The following is a 21747-nucleotide window of genomic DNA, read 5'->3' on the forward strand; positions in this document are numbered from 1 at the left end:
GGATATGTGTGGTTTTGGGACCTGGCTTCTCCTCACCGTGGCTTCAGGGGAGCAAGCACATCTCCCCTTCTTTCCTGTCACGGCAGTAAGAGTGCAGTGAACTGAGTCTGTATTCAAATTGCCTCAAATTCAAATTGTACATCAGTGAGGGGAAGAGAACCCACAGGCCACCCTAGGCCATAGGCCACAGAATTCAATTTATGCCCAGTAAATAAATACTCATGGTGTGCCTCTTAGGTACTATTTTATTATTATTATCCTCTTTTAAGATGAGGAAATGAAGACCCAGAGAGGTCAAGAAACCTGCTGCTCAATGTCACCTAGCTAGGAAGTGAAGAAGCTGAGATAGGGATTCTGCTAATTTGCTACCAAGAGGTCAAAGGTTAAAGGAGAAGTAAGTCCTTCCTGTGTAACCTTTATCTCAGCCCTGCTGGGAAACCTAATACACAAACCTAGTAAGTGGGCTTTACAATGGCCTATATATTAAATAGCTCTTTGTTTCCACAACTTTATCCTCATGCAGCTGAAATACTGAATAAAACCTAGCTTGAATTGCAATCTGTCGAGTGTAGGAGAGTTACTTGGGGCTTTCCTGCTTCTTCTCTTGGCTCCCCTCACAAAGCATCACATCCACACAAGTTCTTCATTTCCACCCTCCGTCCACTTCTGCCACCATCTCTTCCCTCCCCACCCCTCCCTCAAGTCCCAGCTTCAGTGAGACTCTGACTTAAAGCTGTGTCTGTGCCACCTGCTGGTTCTGACTTTGTGCACTTTCTTAACTTCTCTGAGTCTTCATATTCTCATCCCCTGAAAAGAGCAAAGAACCTTAACCTCTTAGGGCAGTGGATCAAATAGAAATACACGGAAAATCACTTGGGAGAGTGTCATGTGTCCTGTCCATCCTGTAGTAAGTACTCAGAGGGTGTTTGTTCCCCTTCCCTTTCCCTGTCAGACAGAAACCTTTGGACCTTCCCTCTACCACTCCCTCCCTTCAAGGATAATTCCTTCTCTTAGAATCCCCAAGGCCCACGATTCTTTGATCTTGACCAAGAACCAATTCTAAGCCACCAAACCTAGTTACAAAACCATAAAGCAATCAACAATATCGCTGCTATCAGAAGATTAATTGTCAGGGAATGTGAAAATGTACTCAAGGCTCCAATTTTCAGACTAATAAGAGGGGTCCGAAGCCTGCGATTCTTTGAAATCTGCTACACGATGGTTTCCTGGAAACCCAAGGGGTGGAGAAGCACAGCTGGAGGCAATTTCCCACTGGGGACTCTCACATCAGGAAGTGGCCAGCAGAACTTGGGCCTGAAGCAGCTTAGACTCAATCATAGCTATTGATCTATGAGTCTGAGTTTTCTGGGATGCAGGAAGGGGAGGGCTTTGGAGTAGGTGACGCAAGTGTGCAGGACCCGGGGGATGTGATGCTTGTGAGGAGTGGAACGCAGGAATTCTGCTCTTCAGTCTTTGGCAGAACCATCCCAATCTCAAGAGAAGTCAACAGGTCCGATTCTCGGGACTGTGGTTTACCAGTTGTCCAGCGAGGACTGCCAGTCTTACTTCATTTCCCTGCTAAGAGCATTTCTGATTAGCAGTGGAAGTGTTGGGAGAAGAATCCTTCAGAGTATTTCAGCCAATGCTTTGCTTGAGACGACTCACCAAGAAGCACTCTTTACATTGGATTTCCTCAAGACCAAATATTTGAACGGAATCTGGAGAGAAATGAAGTTCAAAGAGTACTTAAGATGTCTTCGTTCCCTTTGATTTCTCCTACGGGTCAACTCTTGGAATCATACAACAAATATGTCTGCATTTTGCAACATGTTCTTAGGTAATCTCTCCAGACCTTCCAGTCTGTAAGAAAAGGGGCTGAAGATAAGTTAAACAGTTTCCATTTACTGTAACTCAATAATACAAAGTTGAACAGCAAAGTAATCAGGGTGACTTTTAGAGTAAACACTCAAAACCTCTCATAGTAGAAGGAGTGTTACTTCAGGGGGACGACATTCCGAGAATATGTTTCCAGCTGGAAAGTATTGTGCATCTCAAAACACGTTCTGCAATGCCTCTTCCAGGGCTGACTCCAAGTCCAAGTTACAAGGCACACACAGGAAAATCTACTTTTGACCGGAATATGGGAACACGGCTCCTCTAATCCTCTTAGTCCCAGCACCTGATTACAAATTCGGTACGTGTTTCTAAAAATTAAGCCTGGGGTGTAGCTCAATGGGTAGAGTGCTTGCCTAGCAAGCTGGGGGCCCTGGGTTCAACCCCCCAGTACCAGAAAAATAAACAAATAATAAATATTCAAATTTGCCATCCCCAAAGATACACAGAAATTAAAATTCCCCTTCAGGCTATGGAGGTAATTCTCAAGAATGAGTGCTCAAATGTGAGAAATCAAGACATTGCATGAAAGGGTGGTGACTTTGAAGGCCACATGACTCATTTTAATGCACCAAATCGCAAAGTGCCAGACTGGAGACAAGGCAGGGGCTGGGGTGACAGGGTCCCTAGAGTGAGGACCTTCTCAGACTTTGCATCCTAGCCCTGGCTCTGCAGTGCCATTTGCTGGAAGCCACCTTTGCCCTCACCTCCTCTGCAGCTCCATAAAAAGTCTCAATCGTTTATTTTACAGTCACCTCTCATGAGTGTGCTTCTAAACCACGTAACAGGAGTTGAGAAAGAAAACCAATTTGTAGGCCTCTGCTGGACTTAGCACTTCCCACAGCCTGGTTAAATGCTTGATGATGTAGCACATATTCGTGATCCCAGCACTCAGGAGCAGAGGGAGGAGGACTGTGAGTTTGAGGCCAGCTTGGGCTACATAGAGTTTCAGGTCAGCCTGGGCTATCTAGGGAGATCCTGAATCAAAAAACCAAGGGCTGAAGATGTACTCAGTAGTAGGGCACTTGCTAAGCAAGTTTCATCTCTGGCACTGCAAAAAAAAGAAAGAAAGAAAAAGAAATTCTCCTTTTTTTTTTTTTGGTGATACTGGAGCTTGAACTCAGCACCTCATGCTTGCTAAACAGGTGCTTTACCACTTGAGCCACTCTGCCAGCCTTTTTTGTGTTGGATATTTTTGAGGTAGGGTCTCAAGAAGTATTTTCTTGGGCTGGCCTTGAACCTTGATCCTCCTGATCTCCTCCTCCTGGAGTAGCTAAGATTACAGGTTTGAACCACCAGCATCTGACTTGTGGATTTCTTGTTTTTAAAAAATACTTAAACTGCCATTAGTATTGATTTTCCCAAACACGGGCCTGTTATAAAACACTCCCTCTACTGGGACTGGGACAGTCCAGTCCCAGCAAAATTAGAGAGAAGTGGGGGGCTATGTCTGCCTGAGGTTGGGAGGAAGCAAATAGGGCTGTTAGGGAGAACTGAACAGAACAAAAGCAAAGTAGCCTGCCTCCTGTGCAACAGTGAACTTGGCCATCCTAGCACCATTCCAGAAGAGAAGGGGTGGCTGGTGGGGGATGGTGTAGAAACAAGGGTGTGGGCAGAAGCCCCACACTCTCAGGCCCCCTGAGAGGCTGGGTCCCTAGGATTCTGTGGCATTGGTTGTAAGATGAGTCCCAGAGTACTAGGGTCAACACATTCCTTGACTAAAGCTATCCTCAGCTTTTCCCTCTGCGTTCCTATAGTGAATTTCCTGTCATATTTTTTTAAGGCAACTCAATCCTTCGCACTGTCAGGAGTCTTTCTGATTAGCTGGGGGTGGTCCTGACCTCTTGGCCATTTCCCAACTCCATGGAACAGTCTTTGCTCCCAGCAGGAATTCTGCACAGCAGCAGGCACTGATAAGGAATGGAACTGGTGTCTGCTTGAATCTTCTTGAACACTCTGATAAGCAAAGATTCAGGTCCACGTGGGCCTTCCTAGCACAGGTTCTATTATTCCAGATGTACCTTCTACACGTGTGTGAGTTGTCCGGCCCACGTGCTAGCTCACTTTTTATCCACTGATGCATCAGCCTCCTCGTGATACAATTCACCAATAACCAAAGCTCATCTGGCAGTTGCCAGGGCTGGGCATGGCAACTGTGATGAACTTACTTTACCAGGCTGGGTGTGGTGGCCTATTGCTGTCATCCCAGCAATCAGGAGGCTGAAGCGGGAGAGTCCTCAGTTCCAAATCAGCCTGGGCTACATGGGGAGACCCTGTCTCAAAAACAACAACAACAACGTAAAAAAATAAATGCATGAACTCATGGCAACCCGTGCATCAGGTACTGTCAATAGTCCCGTGTTTCAGATAAAGAAACTAAGGTATAGTGAGTTTAAGTGACTTGTACAAGTCACACAGCCAGTCAGTGGTAAAAGCAGAGTTGGAACCCACACTTTCTGTCCCCTCCCCTTCATCCCTTAGCCACATGCCCTCTACGCTACTCTTGAGGTTCAAGAGTCACTTCACAGTTCTCTAAACTACCCACTGCCGTCAGCACAGTGCTGTGGTCACCATGGAAAGTTAATACATCTTGCATTAATTGATAACCATGAGTGGTCAGTGGGAGGGAAGAAAATCACTAGTTTCCAAGGGGACACTGAACTCAAGTGGCTTGGAGGACTGTGGGAGATCAGAGATGTCTCAGGGCCACACAGCCCCAATGCAAGGTGAGCACTCAGAGCACTGGCTATCCAAACCCAGAACCTCCTTCTTGTTCCAGAGACCTGGACAGAGGCACTGCAGTGGGGAGGAGCTGGGAGCTGAGCTGGGAAGCTGGCCTTCCTGGTTGCGCTGGTGCCTTTGAGGGATTGAGTCAGGCCCTTTGTCTCTTCTAGCATTTGTGTGACAAATACCAAGAGACAGATCAGTCCATGCCAGCCCTGGGGACAAGCAGAGACCCAACACAGCCCTGCTCACAAAGAGTTTCCACACTGGTGAGAGCATCAAAGGAGAAATGAGTGGTGTACAACGTGGGAAGTAGGGCTAAAGGCCATGTAGGAAAACAAAGCCAGGGTGGGAAGGGCACCAGCTGTATTTTAAGTAGCATGGTCAGAGAAGGCCTTCCTGATGAACAGAACTTTAAGCAGAACCTGAATGAAATAAGAGGCCAAGTCATGCTGATATCTGGGAGAAGAGTATGTAGATAGCCATGCAAAGGCCCTGTGGCTAGTTCAAGCAAGAATAAAGATGCCCATGTTCCTGCAGCATCAGTGCTATTTTTTATCTGCTGAGATCAAATCAGAGTTGTAAAGGATGTGGAAGTCCCTATATGGTGCTCTGGACTTTGCCAGAATTCAGAATGATTTGTGTGTATTTGTTACTTTGTAGTCTTAAGGAATTTCTACATACACAGTCTTCTGGGTTCCACAACCTGTGAAGGGATGCATGGCGCTCTGCTCACACATGACAGAGCATCACTGAATAAGGTCTCTTAGAGACTTGCCCAAGGTGACACAGGAATATGGTCACAGGAGGCTGAAGCAGGAGAGTCTAGACTTACCCACACGAACTGAGAATAGACTCGTCCTGTAAGTCCCACCCAGTCCCTAGCCTGTTTTCTCTTTCCTCTCCAAAACCAGGGCCATTCCACTCACTGCAACATCTGCTAGGCTTAGAGTCTGCTGGATGCCATGATGCCTTGGGTGCTGTTGCCAAAGCCTGCCTCAGTGCTGCCAAGAGGACTTCCCAGAAGAGGTGAAGTGGCCAGAGCAATCGGAGTGTGGCCTGGGCTGGGCAGGGAGTCAAGTCAATTCTTGGCACCCTACAGATGGAAACTAAGACCCAAAGGAGAAAGTCACCTGCCCAGGTTCCCAGAATGGAAAGAGATGACAACAGTTCTCACCAGTTCTTCTGGCCATCTTTCCCAGAAAAGAATATATAAATATAGCTGGGCGCCAGTGGCTCATGCCTGTAATCCCAGCTACTCAGGAGGCAGAGATCAGGAGGATCATGGTTCAAAGCTATCCTAGGCAAAGAGTTCGTGAGACCCTATCTCAAAAATACCTAACACTAAAAAGGGCTGGTGGAGTGGCTTAAGAGATAGAATGCCTGTTTACCAAGCATGAAGCCTTGAGTTCAAACCCCAGTACCACCATATACATATATGTGTGTGTGTGTATGTGTGTGTGTGTGTGTATTATATATGTTACACATATACATAAACAGGTGCACACACATATGAATACATATGAATAAATTTGCATACATGCATCTGCAATGCAAGATATGCATGCATATTCATGGAGGTATGTCACTTACTTGAAGAGGACTAAAGAAAAGCAATTCAGAATTTCAAGCCTGGGGTCATGGCTCAAGTGACAGAGCACCTGCTTAGCAAGTGCAAGGTCCTGAGTTCAAAATAAGAAAAATTTTTAGAACCTAGTCCTGGGTTGGGCAGTCAGCCATTGGCCTGGCTCCTTCCTGCTTTCTGTGTGGCTTAGTTTGAAGCATATTCCTTTAAGAGTCACTGTAACAGCTGCAGAAGAGCGCTACCAGTGGCACCTATGGAGCAGGGCTGCTGTGATGCTTAGGTGAGGTGTGGTAGCAGCAGGCTAAGCATGGTCTACAGAACCAAAGCTGCTTAACAAAAGGCAAGCACCGTGATATATCACTGTCCTTAATATTAAGCACCTCTCTGCCCCACATTTACTTATCCTACCTCCACTCATTGTAAGAAGCACACACAGTAAATACTCCCCATACAGAGGGAAGAGAAACCCTCCACTAACTGGGTTAAGAAACTTGCCCAAAGGAAGCAAGTGGTTCTTGGAAAATTTTATGATGGCCGCCCATTCCCTGTTTACGGTCATGGTCCAGGAGGGTGAGGAATACTGGTGGCTCCTGCTGACTTTTGTTCTCAGGTATGCTGAAGGTTCCCTGCCCAGAGACAGCACAGGGCTTGTCCTGAAGCAGACAGAGGCCGGAGCGGTCTGCAGATCCAATGTGAGGACACTCTTGGGTTGTTCAGAAATCACTGTCTTGATTTGTTTGTTGTATTAAAAGACAAGCGGACACTTGTCCTTGAGGGCCCAATGGGATGGGAGATAAGAGAAAATGTGGCCCCCAGGGCCCCACCATTTCTACTCCATGAGGATAAAGGTGTCAGGACCTCTGCCTGTGGGAACAGCGGCCCATTGGTCTCCCTGGAAGGCAGGGTCCCTCTGCTACCACCACTGACAGTGAGGACTGGTACCAGGTGGAAGGAGCCCTGTAGGGCAGATGGTAGCAGCAGAGGTGCTGTTTGGTCACGAGAATAGAAGACAAGGGAACCCTTCCCTATAGCTTGGGGTCACAGTTGGCTTGTGGGAGAAAGAGACATTCACCTGTCCCTTCACTTGCTCAGTAAAGATGCATGGACATCATACATGCTTGTGTCTGTACTGGGACTGGGTGTGGGGGATACAGCAGCAGATATGACAGACAGACATCCCTGTCCCCATGGGGCTCATTGCGTAAGGAGGGCACCCCCAAGAGTCAGCATACAAATCAATAGCTAGGAGGTCGGAGGTGATAAGAGCTAAGAATTAGAAAGGTGAAAGAGCCAATGTGTGGGGTGAGAGAGATGGAGAAGATGGCAGGGAGTGACATTCCTTTCAGACAGGAGGTGTTGGGTCACAGTGAGGCGGGAACGTGGAGACTTGGGGCTGTAAGACAGCTCCCCGTGTGCACAATTGTGTCAAGTTTTATACATCAAGTCCTATTTCCCACCAAGTTACATGGCAAATTAGGATAGAGTCCCTTTGAGATCCAGAGTTGTATCCCAGCACTTCAAATAATAATGAAGAGGGGGAGGAAGGAGAGAGAAGGAGGAGGAGGAGAAGCATTTAACCAAAACCTGAAGAATAGGGGTTTTTTAAACCTATTTACTGATGTCTCCAAAACACACTCCTTCTTAGAGCTCCAGCACCAACCATCATTAACAATTATTCAGTCACCCAACCTACTTCATAGAGTTCTCCCTTCATCTTGCACCATAATTCTTAATCAATCCCTCCTGATAACACCTTGCTGAAGAGATCTACTCAAAGAGCCTCACAACAAAGGAAATGCAAAGTGGGGCCTTGTTTTCCTCTTGTCAGTGGAAACTTCCTAAGGTCCTGAAGGCCTTGCTGAAGCTACATGCTGAGGACAGAGCCTCTGTCCCGTGGTTCTCTCTTCAGGAAGTGTTTACCCGGCGCCTGTCCACAAGACAAACCCAGGGGACATTGTGCAAAGCAACTGGCCTGGACACTGGAGAATGTTAGTCATCAAAGACACACACAGCCTGAGGGTGGAAGGGGCCCGTTTAAGAGGAAAGAAGGCTGTAAGAGACAGACAATAAAATGTAACACCTCACCCTGCATGGGAGCCTGAACGGCCATAAAAGCCATCAGTGGGACAGCTGGAGAAGAACAATTTTCCCAGTTAGAGACAAGACGGTAGATAGTAGCACTGTGTCCATGATAGAGTGACCAGGTGTGACAATCGGTGTGGGCACAAGGGAAAAGACCTCTGTTGTCATTTGTGTGTTGAAGAAAGCAGGGTGACACTGTCCTGATGTCCATAAGTAATCGTCCAGTGGCTCAGCAGAAACAAACCAAAACTCTGTGCCTGTCTGCAGCACAGAGGGTGCAAGTGTGGCACAAATGTTAACAGCTGGTAAAATCTAGGTGGAGAGGAGGAGGTGACCATAGTCCCTTCTTGCCATTTATGGGAAGATTTAAACATTTTTCTGAGGCGGCGGAGTGAACAAGTGCCTCCTCCTCTTGGAAGTCCTCACAGTGGCTTTACTGATTGTGTGACTTTACCGCTGTCCTAGACCGTTCTTGGAATGAGAAGTATGGAATGCAAATAATTTTAAAATAGCAGCTTCTCTCCAGACATTTGTAGTAGAGTCAGTGAAAGTATGATTAAAAAGAGAAGGAAAAACACACAAAAATCACAGCTGCCTCATTATTTAAAAGTAAATATACCTACTTTCAAAAAGACACAGCTAGGGGGTCAGGAGGTAATTCAGTAAATTCCATCCCCAGCACTGAAAAAAAAAAAAAGTAAGAACTCAACATGGTGGGTGGCTGAGGCAGGAGGATCACAAGTTCAAAGACAGCCTGAGCTACAGAGGAAGACCCTGTATTACCATGTGCAAACTACATCTCAGTAGACTGACTTAAAAAGCAAAAAAGAATGGTGTTTTCTTCTTGGCTTCTTGAAAGGGTTCCTTGCACCCAGAGGTTTGTCCACTGGTCCCCAGCAGGGAAGAAAGGCAAGAAAGTACAAATGCAATGGAGAAGGCAGAAGGAGGAAGGAGAGAACATTTCAGGGAGTAAGTTCAGAGGCACCAACGCTGGGGGAAAGCTGTCTTCTCACATGTGGCAGTCCAGGAATACTGCACAGTCCAGCAGCAAGAGGGTGGGTTTTTGAGCATGGGGAGATGAGCACCCACCCAGGCAGTGAGAGCAGAGCCTCCCAGGAGGTCTCCTTGCTGGGAACTCTGTCCCACCAATCTCCCCTTGGCCATCCTGCCCTCATACCCTAGCTCCAGGCCCTTCCAAAGGGCCTCTCTCAACCTGACGCAAACGGTAGGCTCCATTGTAGGGAAGTGCTCATTACCACTGTGGAAGAGACCTGCTCTGCCTCTTTCCTCATATGCACTCAATAAACATTTACAAGGAGCTACCAGGCACATGGGTGCACTTGGCATTGGCGATTAATGGGTGTAGTCCCAATCACAGCATGAAGATTGCACAGAATCATAACATTTTAGGGCTAAGGGACCTTGGGGATTGCCATTTGACACCTGGCTTTCATCAGTAGGGACGCTGAAGACTAGGGAGACTTGGAGACATGCCCAAGGGCAAGCAGCAGGTGACATCCTCTGAGCCCAGGCCCCATGGGCTTCTCATGAGCTCACATAGGGCCCTTCACAAACTCTCAAGATGAAAGCAAGGGCTTGGCCCTCTCGGGCTCTCCTCTCTGTTCACTAGGTGAGGTGGCCTCACCTCCTTGTCTGGGAAAGGGGACAACCCTCAGGGCAGGCTCTGGTAAGAACCAAACTCTTACCGGAGTTTGGAAGGTGCAAGGTGCAGGAGTCCTCAGGGTTGTTCTGGAAGAAGGTGACAAAGGGGAGCAGAGGTCTCTGACAACACCATTCTGCTTGGATTTGGTAGTGAGAAGATCCCATCAATCAGCGGGGTGAAATTCTACTACCAACGTGTTCTGGAGTGCGTGGAGGCCCAGAACTCCAGAGGCTGAGGCAGGAGGAGGAAAAAAAGAGGAGGAGGAGGAAAGGAAGGAAGGAGGGAGGGAGGAAGGGAGGAAAGAAGGAGGAAGGAAGGGAGGAAGAAAGGAACGGATCCTAGGGCTGGTGGTGCAGCTCAGTGGTAGAGCACTTACCTAGCCTGCTCGACGTCCTGGGCTGCATCCCAGCACTACAAAAATTAATAAAAATAGAGAATGAACCATATTCTAAGTGAAGTTTTGTGACTAATACTCTTTCCGCAAAGCAGGAGAGGGAAGCAGGGTTCTCTAGAAACAAAAGCATTTTCTGAATATTTGAAAAATACATGCAGCACAGACTACCCATTGTCTAGAGTTACCTGCAAATCTAAATTAATGGTAAGCCAAATCCCGACACCCGAGGCAGGCAGAGAGGCACTTCCAGGTCTATTTGACTCCAACTGAGCCCCAGAACACATTGAGATCCTCGAGGAGTCTGTATAAGGAAGAGATGGGACTGTTTTACTTACCAAACCAGCATGTTGGGACAGGTTGAGCAACCCTTATCTGAAATGCTTGGGCCCAGAAGTCTTTGGGACTTGGGATTTTTATTTTTCAGACTGGGGCATATTTCCATATGCTGTATAATGAGATCTTCGGAGGCTGGGACTAAGTCTAGACATGAAACTCATTTATGATTCATATAAACTTTATACACGTAGGCTTAAGATGGTCTTTTTCTTTTTGGTGGTACTGGGATTTGAACTCAGGGCCTTGTGCTTGCTAGGGAGGTGCTCTACCTCTTGACCCACTCTGCCAGCCCTTTATTATGTTGGGTATTTTAGAGATAGGGTCTCAAAAACTATTTGCTGGAGCTGGCTTTGAACTGTGATCCTCTTGGTCTCTGCCGCCTGAGTAGCTAGGATTACAGGTGCCGACCCTAAGATAATCTTATGAAGTATTTTTAGTGCCCTCCATTCTAGCTGTGACCCATCACATGAGGTCAAGAATGGGAATTTGTCATCATGTCGGTGCTCAGAAAGTCTCAGATTTTGGAGCCCTGCCCATTTTTTGTTTCCAAATTAGGGATGTTCAACCCGTATACGAACAGGGGCCTCTGGGTGGTCAGAAGATCATTTGAAGATCAAAAATTTCATTTACAACCTCTTTCAGAGGATTAGGTGTTGCACCCTTGGACCAGGTTGGATTTAGAGGCCCATCACGCCTCCCTGGGAGCCAGGCATGTAGAATATTCTAGTGCATCTCTCATTGTCAATGCCTCAATTTGAAGCTGGAGCAGCTGGTTGCACTGCATGGATGGTGGTGACATAGGTTCTCCTTCCTCTGAGACTGGTTCACTAGGAACAAAGATGCAGCATCCTCCCCAATGTCCCTCACCAGGCTTCATGGAGCAACTTATCAGGGGGGCTCCCGCACCTCTCCAAACACCTCACCTCTCCTTCACTGACAGAGAAGCTGTTATCATGCCTCACCCCTGCGCAACTAGGTGACGAAGAGCCAGGACCTCCTATGGCAGGATGGGACCTTGTCTCTAGGTAGTGTTTCCAAAAGATGGGAGGTGAACGGCATCACGGGAGAGAAAGAGCTTCACACTCGGGTGTCTGGGTTTGATTCCATCATCCTGGTCTTTAAGCAAGTCAGCCTCCATTGGCCTGTCTCCACTTGGCCATCTGTAAATTGGAGACCATGAAGACAGTAGCAGCAGACACAGTTCTAAATGCTCTACCCACGTCAACCAGCTAATCCTCACGCAGCAATCCTACACGTCCACACCAGTCTCCTCCTCCTTTCTTCCCAATGAAATTTCAATCAGCTCAGAGCTGGGGGTGCAGCTCAAGTGGAAGAGCGCCTTCCTAGCAAGTAGGAGGCCCTGAGTTCAATCCCAGTCACCACCAAAATAAAAAGACTGAAGAAGTTCGTATCTATTAATGCTACAGAGAGTTCCTGGTCCACAACACTCAATAAACTCAGCTATTGTCACATGAGATGATTGTAAGGTGACAAGGATGAGCATTTTTAAGTCCGTCGGTGTGCATTTATAAAAATGAATGCATATGAGAAAGAAGACATATACAGCCATGTGTCATTTAAGGATGAGGCTGTGTCTGAGGAATGCCTCATTAGGTGATTTCATTGTGGCGCTAACATCGTAAACCCAGATGGTGGTGCGCACGGCACTCCTCGGCTGTGTGGCATATGTGTGATGCAGCCTGGGCCACGATCACATCACGTGGTCGCTAGATACAGGAAACATCAGGATTATGAGGGTGTTGCCAGCAAACACACCAAACGGTATTACAGTAAACATTTTTTTAAAAACCTAAGGAGGAGCAGAAGTGCACCTAAAATAATGATAAAAGGGCCAAACATGGTGGCTCATACCTGTAATCCCAGCTGCTCATGAGGTAGAGATCTGGAGGATCTCAGTTCAAGGCCAACTCCAAGAAAAAGTTAGCAAGACTCTCTTTTCTTTTTTTGCATGGGGAGTGGAGACGGTACTGGGGTTTGAACTCAGGGCTTCACACTTTCTAGGAAAGTGCTTTGCCTCTTGAGCCACTCCACCTAGAGAGACCCTATCTCAATCAATAACCCAGACGAGATGGAAAGTGCTTCAAAGGAGGCATAAGTAGGAGGGTGACCTGGGTAAAAATAAATAAGTAAATAACCTAAAAACGAAAGGGGCTGGGGGCATGGCTCAAGTGGTGTAGTGCCTGCCTAGCAATCAGGAGGCCCCCGAGTTCAAACCCCAGTGCCAATACAAAACAAAACAAAAACAACCAGTCCTTTTAATATCTGCTTGTCTTTCTCACACTCTAATCTAGAGACAAGCCAGAGGGCGCTCCTCCCGGACCACACCTACCAGTCAGACAGATGATAATGGCTTCAGTGAGGAACCAAGGGAGGAGACACCACCTGTCCTAATGACAGCAGCCCTGCTTGTCAGAAGCCCTAACTGTGCTCTGCTTCTTTAAGATTTCTCCCTGCCTCACTGTTAGCAAGATCTTTCTCCAGAAAACTGCCAAAGCCCCTTGAGCATCTGGAGACAGGAGGGGGGCAGATGGCCTCGCTGGCCTCACCTGCCTGGGAAGTGTTGACCAATCTCTGCCTCCTGACTGAGGCTCCAGTCATGAGGAGCTGGAGCTCCTTCAGGTCTGTGAACACCTTGGTCAAGGGTTCTGTTTGCTCCTGGAGAAAAGCATGTGATGTCTTAACTGTTACTTCTGCTTGGGTCTGTTGGGAACCAGGGTGGGCTCGGGGTCCCAGACTGCTGCCCTGACATGCAGCTGTGCTGGTAGATCCAGTTAATCCCCACCACCACCAGAGGGAAACATACAGAGGAAACCAGAAGTGACTCCCTTTAAAGGGCTCTAATCCTGTGCCAGTCCAAACTAGAACTCCCAATCTCAGGTTTTTGTCCCCAGCTTTGGGATTGCTCCTGTAAACACTGAACTGAATACCAAAGAAATTACCTCCATAAACCCTGCTGCCTGGAGATTCCACAGTCTGCCAGACCTGGCCTTGCCTCATCTCAGGCAAACTTCCCAACCTTGACACTTGGGTGTATCCAGTTCCTGTGTTACCAGCGAAGAAGCAGTGTCACCCAGTGTAAGCAACTTGCCATCCATCATGAAGCCAGCTAAAAGAAGGCATGGTGTCTGAGCCTAAGACTGTGTCCCTGAAACTCTTCCTTCTGGATGGAATCTCTGCAGATGGAATGAAGAGGCAGGGGTAACAGGGATGTGCCAGCTCGGCCCCAGGGACAGTAGCAGAACTCTTAAGCCATGGCACCTTCTTGGAGCCTAAGCGCAAGGGAGGGCTTGGACCAGTAACTAGGGCCAAGCAAGGTCTCCCAGTTAAAGTGGATTTCAGAAACACAAGAATAAGCTTTTAGTGTAAATAAATATGTGTGTGTATCCATACAAAGGTGTAATTGACATGTTTGTAAAGATGATTCACTAAATTACATTATCATTGTTCTTTGATCTCTCAAGGACCAAACTGTCATAAAACACTATAACTTTAGTATGCTGTCATTATTTTCTTTTTATCATTGATATTAACCTAATCTAATAGATTAAAATGATGTGGGTGTTAACCATAGATAGGACTGCACACAGAGTGTTAGATGCTAAGGACTGCAGCACGGATAAATTATTTTGCAGCCAACATTATCTGCTAATTATTGAGTATGATTTACTGCAGCTGGAAGGATAAAGGTCGTTCAAGTTTTTGTTTACTTACTTGTTTTTTTTTTTTGAGGTCTAGGGTTTGAACTCACAGTCTCATGCTTGTTAGGCAAGTGCTACCACTTGGGCCACTCTGCCAGCCCTTTTTTGTTGGGTCTTTTCAAGATAGGGTCTCTTGAACTATTTGTCCAGGGCTGACTTTGAGCCAATATCCTCCTGATCTTGCTTCCTGAGTAGCTAGGATTACAGATCTGGCCACTGGTCCCCATCTTATTTTGTTTTTTGTAATAGGGTCTCAACTATGTAGCTCAGGCTGACCTGGAACTTGTGATCTTCCTGCTTCTATCTTCCTCACGCTGAGATTACAGGTAACAGGTATGCACCACTACACCTGGATTTTGAAGTTACCTTATAAACCTTTTATAACTATACCAACACTTTTGAACATAGGGGCTGGTAGAACACCTGCCTAGCAAGAGCTGAGTCCTGGGCTTAAACCCCAGTACAACAAAAACAACAAAAATTGAACACAAAGATGTAAAAAGTGTTTAACCTAACAAATTAAAACCATAAAGTATTACTTTTCATTTATAAAATAAATGAGTTAAGCCAATTGAATAAACAGCGCTGCTCACGGCCAGCATGGCGGTGGGGGTGGGTAATCGTGGTGGGTTACTTACACTCCACTCCAGGAGAAGGACTAGCATCTCAAGAGCAATTTGGCAAAAAAAAAAAAAACAAGCATCTTAGAAATGGGGCATGGTGGTATACAGCTGTAATCCCAGCACTTGGGAGGTTGAAGCAGAAAGATCAAGAAATTGAGGCCAGCCTGAGCTACATGGTGAGACCCTGTCTCAAAAACAAAAACAAAAACAAAAAGGGGCTGGATGTGTGAGCACTTGCCAAGCAAGTGCAAGCCCTGAGTTCAAGTCCCAGTACTGCCCAAACAAAAATCTTAGAAGCACATATGTGTTCTATTCAGAGTTGCTCCAAAGGAAGTCACCTGGCTTATGCACAAAGCCAGCGTCTCAGGGACTTTCACTGTGGCATGGTGAACAGATGTAAAGCCATCTCCTTTCAGAAGCCCTGGCAGACACCAAACCCACAGGTGCTCAACCCCTTATATAAAACGGTGTAGGCTGGAGGCATGGCTCCAATGGTAGAGTGCCTGCCTAGCAAGCACGAGGCCCTGAGTTCAAACCCCAGTGTCATCAAAAAAGAAGGGCAATTACAATGGTGTAGGATTTGCATATAACCTCTGCACGTCTTCCCAAATCTTTCAAATCATCTCTAGATTGCTTATCTCTAGAGGATCCCTATGTCACTTCATTTGCATGGAGTCAAGACACAAGGAAAATTCCACATTTGCCTTTTTAGAACTTTCTAGAAATTATTTCAAATACTTTTGATTCTTGACCAGGTGAATCCATGGGTACAAAGAGCCAAGTGTATAATAATGAATGTAATAATGTATTATTAAATATGCATTATTAATAAAATATGTACATATATGGTACACGGTCCACATCTATCTACGTGTGTGTTTATGCATGCATATACACACCCCAAGGCGCAAATGGATCAACCACTTTTGGAATGTCTAGTGAAAGACAGGGGTTTTATTTTATTTCTTTTTTAATCTTTAAATGTTTTTTTTTCAGTGCTGAGGATGAAACACGGCCTAGTGCATGCCAGGCAAGGGCTTCCCTGAGCCTCGCCCACGGACTGGCGTCTGCAATGACACTGTAAAACACTCGAAGCCATGAACGTGTCGCCAAGTCACAAGTGCCTTCCTCCCTCCTTGAACTTCCGCTTGAAGGTGAAACAAGGCTGCTGCCACCATGGAGCCACGGCGCGACGGTGAAAGCCACGAGCTGATGACTGAGATGGTGGAGGGAGGACCAGGCATCCTGATGACTTGGGGGAGTCATTGCACCATACTCAACTCCACTCCTCTCCTCTCCTCTCCCCTCCCCTTCCCTCTGCCCTCCCTTCCTTCTCCCCTCCTCCTCCTTTTCTTCCCTCTCCTCCTTCTTCTTCTTGGTTAAAACAAAGCAAATCTATTATTTCATAGCAGTGTAGGTCAAAAGTCCAGGATGCCTCATCCAGATATTCTGCTGACATATTGATAAAGCCAAGATCAAGGTGTTGGCTGGTCTCTGCTACTTACTGGAGGCTCCAGAAAGAATCCACTGCAGGCTTATTCGGGTTGTCAGAATTCAGTTCCACATGGTTCTGACTGGGGTCCCGTTCCTGCCTCCAGCTAGAAAGAGTTGTCAGCCTTCAAGGATACTTTCAGAGACGTCAGCCATTGTGGTGGAGTGGTTCACAACTAACAAGCAGAGAAAAGGGAGCACCACCATGCTTGATTTGAACAGCAGAATTCTTAAATGATTTGTCTGTTCTGCCTTTTTTTTGGCAGTACTGGGGCTTGAACTCAGGGCCTCACCCTGCTAGGCAGGCACTCTGTCACTTGAGTCACTCCGCCATCCTCCACTCCACAGCCCTTTTTGTGTGATGGGTTTTTTCGAGATAGGGTCTTGGGAATTATGTGCCTGGGCTGGCTTCGAACCATGATGCTCCTGATCTCTGCCTCCTTAGTAGCGAGGATTACAGGCGTGAGCCACTGATGCCCAGCAATTTGCTTGTCTTCCTGGGAGCTGTTAGAAACTTCTGTCTTCACACACACATGAAATGCATAATATACCCACATATATGTACATGATATGAATAACTTAACCAACGTGCAAGCTAAAGTCTTGTATTTTTGCCCAGTCCTCACCAGGGTGCTTCGAGGTGGATATTCTTTTACCTCCGGTTGGAGAAGTTGAAACTCAACCAGATTCTCACGTCTGCGCTCAGCGCGGGAACTTGTGCCAGGCCAAAGGAACTGACAGACATGAAACAAATAAAATATGACCCCAAATATTCCTTTGCCTCGTGACCACTGTCATGCTCACTACAGGCAGTGTCCCTTCAGTTGTAAAAACAAAATGATCTTTTATGTGCTGCAGGAACCATTTAACAGCGGGAGAAAATTTAGAGATTTTTGGAGTAGGTATTCATCAGTTTCTGAAATGACTGCTAAAGGTGTGCCTCGGGGCCTTAGTAGCTGCTATTCCCCCTGGCTGGAAAGCTTTTCCCCCAGATACTGGCATACCTAGCTCCCTCCCATCTTTGCTTTCATGCTGTCATCATCACAAAGGCCTCTTTCCTGACAGCGCCATTTGAAACTGCAACCTTTCCTTTATTCCCCCCCCCCAGTACTTAATCCTCTCTGCCCTACTGTGTCTCCTCCCCACCTCCCGCCCCAGCCCCCAAAACTGTTAGCTCCGGGATGGAAGCAGAATTTTCTTCTGTTTTGCCATCAGCACTGAGCCCCAGGCCTGGTATACAGTGGTGCTTAGTACTTGTTGAATGAAGCTGCTACCAATCACTGGTGGGGCCCTTTGAGTGCCTGAGGCCTAGTGGCTGGACTGGCAGACCCAGAGGCCTGCAGTTCTGAACCTGCCAGATGTCAGGAGCCAGAGGCTCGTGGCTGGAGGCACTGGGCTGGAGGCTGCTTGCCCTGGCTTCACCACCAGTGCCCGTGCCCTTGGCAGCCACTGTAATCTTCAGCTTCCAGCAGCAGCGGGTGGAGGCAGCAGACACAGCAGCAGGTGGCACCTGCTGGGACCCTCACCCCCCAGCCACACGTGTGACAGCTGTCAGTCCTGGTGGCAGGGCCCTCAGCCCTTGACCGTGGTTGGTGGTACGGCTCCCTGGAACTCCTGCAGTGATGGGGGCCACCGTTTCTCATCTTCAGCTCTTTTAGCCCTCAGTCTCTGTCGCCTCTGCTCCCTCTGCTGAACTCTTTAGCTGCTGTCGCCGCTGCTGGCTTCACACTACTGTCACTGTGCTGCTGCTTCTCCCATAGTCTCTGCGTTACCAGCTCAGCCCGTACCAGTAAAGATCAAGATTAAAAGTAGCCAAGAAATGACACTCGAGAGAAGCCTTTTATTGTAACACCAGAGGGCAGCACAGGAGGGTGTCTCCTGGATGGCTTGAAAAGTAAGCTGAAAGCCAGGCATGATAGTGCACTTCTGTAATCCCAGCACTCAGGGAGCTGAGGCAAGAGGATCTTGATTTTGAGACCAGACTGGGGCTACAAAGTGAGTTCCAGACCAACCTGAGTTATGTGGCAAGAACCTGTCTTAAAAAAACAAAACAAAACAAAACAAAAATCCTTGACTCCAAGGATATAGGGGAAAGGACTAGAGAATTGTGAAGTATAACTGTAAATATGGTTAGCTCTGCCTGCTTTGCTTTCTATAAATGACTCCTTCTTTATTGTCCTTTTATGACTTGTTAAGTCACTCATATTCCAGTGTATGTGCGTAGGACTTATCCAGCTTGTGTACGTAGCTTAATTCATGTCATTTCTGCAGTCTTATGGAAGGCCCCTGTACAAACAATATAAAAGTTATTCATCTGCCCCATTGTTTGGGGTCAGCCCTTTTGGGGACTGTGTTGTTCCATGCTGGCTCGAGCAGTCTCAAGTTTCAGGCATATCCTGGTATCTCTCCTTGCCAGTGCTTGGTTTTATCAAATTGTCATTTTGCCATTCTGGTAGGACCAAAATGGTGTCTCCCTGTGGGCTTTTTAGGGGTTTTGTTTTTTCAGTATTGGGGTTTGAACTCAGGCCGTCATGCCTGTGAGGCAGGTGCTCTACACCTGAGCCACTCCTCCAGCCCTGTATGCTCTGGTCATTTTGAGATAGTCTTGTGCTTTGCCCAGGCTGGCCAGGACTGCAATCCGAGTTCATGCTTCTCACCATCACTGTGATAGCGGGCTGTGTCCTACCACCCTAGCTCTTTTCTGTTAAAATGGGGTCTGGCAAACTTTTGGCCTGGAACCATGATCCTCCCCATCTCAGCCTTCTAAGTAGCTAGGATTACAGGCATAAGCCACCAGTGTTCAGCTTGTGGGTTGATTTTTTATTTCCCTGATTATGAAGGTGGTTGACAGCCTCTCTTATTTATTTATTATTTATTAATTGGCAGTACTGGGTTTGTTCTCAGGGCCTCACGCTTGCTAAGTGGGTGCTCTACCACTTAAGCCACCCCACCAGCCCTTTTTTTATGATAGGTTTTTCAAGATAGGGTCTCACAAACTGTTTGCCCAGAGCTGGCTTTGAACCTCGATCCTCCTGATCTCTGCCTCCTGAGTAGCTAGGATTACAGGCATGAGCCACTGGCGCCCGGCTGACAGCCTCTTTTAAAGATGCTTTTGTGGGGTTTATTTCCTCTTTCTTTAGTCTATATTATCATACCTTTCTTGTACTCAGTTATCTGTATTTTCTTTTAAAAATATTTTTAATTTAAATGTTATTTTTATTAATATGCAAATTGGACTTCCAATGGGCTCAGTGTCACATTTCAACACCTGTACACAGCATATGCTAATCAGATCCAGCCTCCACTTATCCATCCACCTCCCGCCCCTTTTTAACCTCTCGCAATCACTATTCTTTTTGCCCATATTTTTTGGCTTCCACATTTGAGAAAGAGCACATGGTACTTGTCTTTCTGTGTCTGGTTTATTTCACACACACACACACACACACACACACACACACACACACACAGAAAGACAATGTCTTCCAATTCCATTCATTTTGCTGCAACTGACAAGATTTTATCCTTCTTTGTGGCTGAATAATATTCCATTGTGTATACATGTCACATTTTCTTTATCCATTCAACCATTGATGGATACCTGAGTTGATTCCATATCTTAGCTATTGTGAACAGTGCTGGAATGGACACGGGTGTGTGGATGTCTCTTCTGTATGCTGATTTCACTTCCTGTGGCTATGTACCCAGGAGGTGGGTATCAGATCACATGGTAGAACTATTTTAATATTTTGAGGAACCTCCATACTGTACATTACAGTGGTTGTATTCATTTACATCCCCGCCAACAGGACATGAGTGGTCTTTTTCCTCCACGTCCTTACCAACATTGATTTGTGGTTTTTGTTTCTTGTAGTTTCTTCATCTATATGTGTCAGCAAATGGACAGATATGTAGGTAATTCAAACAGGATTTTTTTTTTTTTGATGTCACTGGGTTTGAACTCAGGGCCTCACACTTGTTAGGCAGGCCTTCTACCAATTGAGCCACTCCACCAGCCCCAAAAATAATGTTTTGAGATGGAGTTTCACTATGTCAGACTGGCTCTGAACTCTCAATTTTCTAAGTGCTGAGATTATAAGCACATACCGCCATGCCCAGCTTCAAAAATAATTTTAATTGCACTCTGGAATGATCCGTATTTGGCGTTCAGCTTCCCTGTTTCTTTCTTTATTTATTTATTTTTGATGGTGCTGAGGTTTGAACCCAGGACCTTGTACTTGCTAGGCAGGTCCTCTACCACTTGAGCCATGGCCCCAACCACAACTTCCCCCTCCTCCTCCTCTTCCTCCTCCCTCTCCTGTTCCTCCACCTCCTTTCTCTTCTTTTTTTGGTTTTGTTTTAGTTATTTTTCAGATGCAGTCTTGTGTTTTTGCCCAGGGCTGGCCTCAGACTACAATCCTCCTACCTACACTTCTTTGTAGCTGGGATTGCAGTTGTACACCATCATGTGCAGATTATTGGTTGAGATGGGGGTCTCAATAGTCACACCCTCCTGATCTCTGCCTCTTTGCATATCTGGGATTACAGATGTAAGCCACCACTCCTGGCCCCCCTTTTCAATAAATTCTGCTTGGTCAGCCATTAAATCTGACTTAGAAACTGAATGAGTGGTTGGTAGCAAACACACCTGCTGACTGTTTATGTGCTGGTCACTGCACTTTACATATGAGGAATGAAAAGCTTGCTATTTAAAATAGCAACTTCCTGGTAAGGAGAGCGAGGCTTATCGAAGCCCTGCTGAGCACTAACAGAGCAAGTGTGAACTCAACCCGCACTCAGAACAGGAGAGTCCAGGCTCCCCCATGCAGTGAGGAGTGGTGGGGAGTCACAGAGGGAAGATGTGAGTGAGCAGATGGCAGGGACAGTCCACAGGGAGGTGGTTGGCTCCCAGGCTGCTGAAATGACAAGAGATTCTCCGTTCTGGGTTCAACAATGCCTTTGGTGTCTATCACACAGCACGGTGCCTGAGCAGGGCAGCTCATGTGCTTGGGTTTTGTTTAGGCAGTTTTCTCACATGGGGTAACACATGTGGAGAGGAGCCCCAGGCTCAAGACACGGGGCATTTCCTTCTTTCCTCCTTTCCCTCCCGCCTTCCTTCCTTCCTTCCCTCCCTCCCTCCCTCCCTTCCTCCCTCTTTTCTTCCTTTTTTGGAGTGCTTGGGGATGGAACTGGGGTGTCAAGCATGTCAAGCCAGCACTCTACCTCTGAGCCACATC

At 46.9% G+C, this 21747-nt stretch overlaps 1 long non-coding RNA gene across 1 annotated transcript; it reads right to left on the reverse strand.

The window, feature by feature from the left end:
• Window positions 1-233: 233 nt before the first annotated feature.
• Window positions 234-10664, reverse strand: LOC141411002 (uncharacterized). The gene is made up of 4 exons (XR_012435855.1): window positions 10527-10664; window positions 10324-10358; window positions 4062-4166; window positions 234-1860 (listed from the first exon to the last, which is right to left on the reverse strand). It is a non-coding gene; the product is annotated as an uncharacterized lncRNA (long non-coding RNA).
• Between the last annotated feature and the right edge of the window lie 11083 nt (window positions 10665-21747).

This window comes from Castor canadensis, chromosome 9, assembly GCF_047511655.1.
Source record: "Castor canadensis chromosome 9, mCasCan1.hap1v2, whole genome shotgun sequence".
Classification (NCBI taxonomy): domain Eukaryota; kingdom Metazoa; phylum Chordata; class Mammalia; order Rodentia; family Castoridae; genus Castor; species Castor canadensis.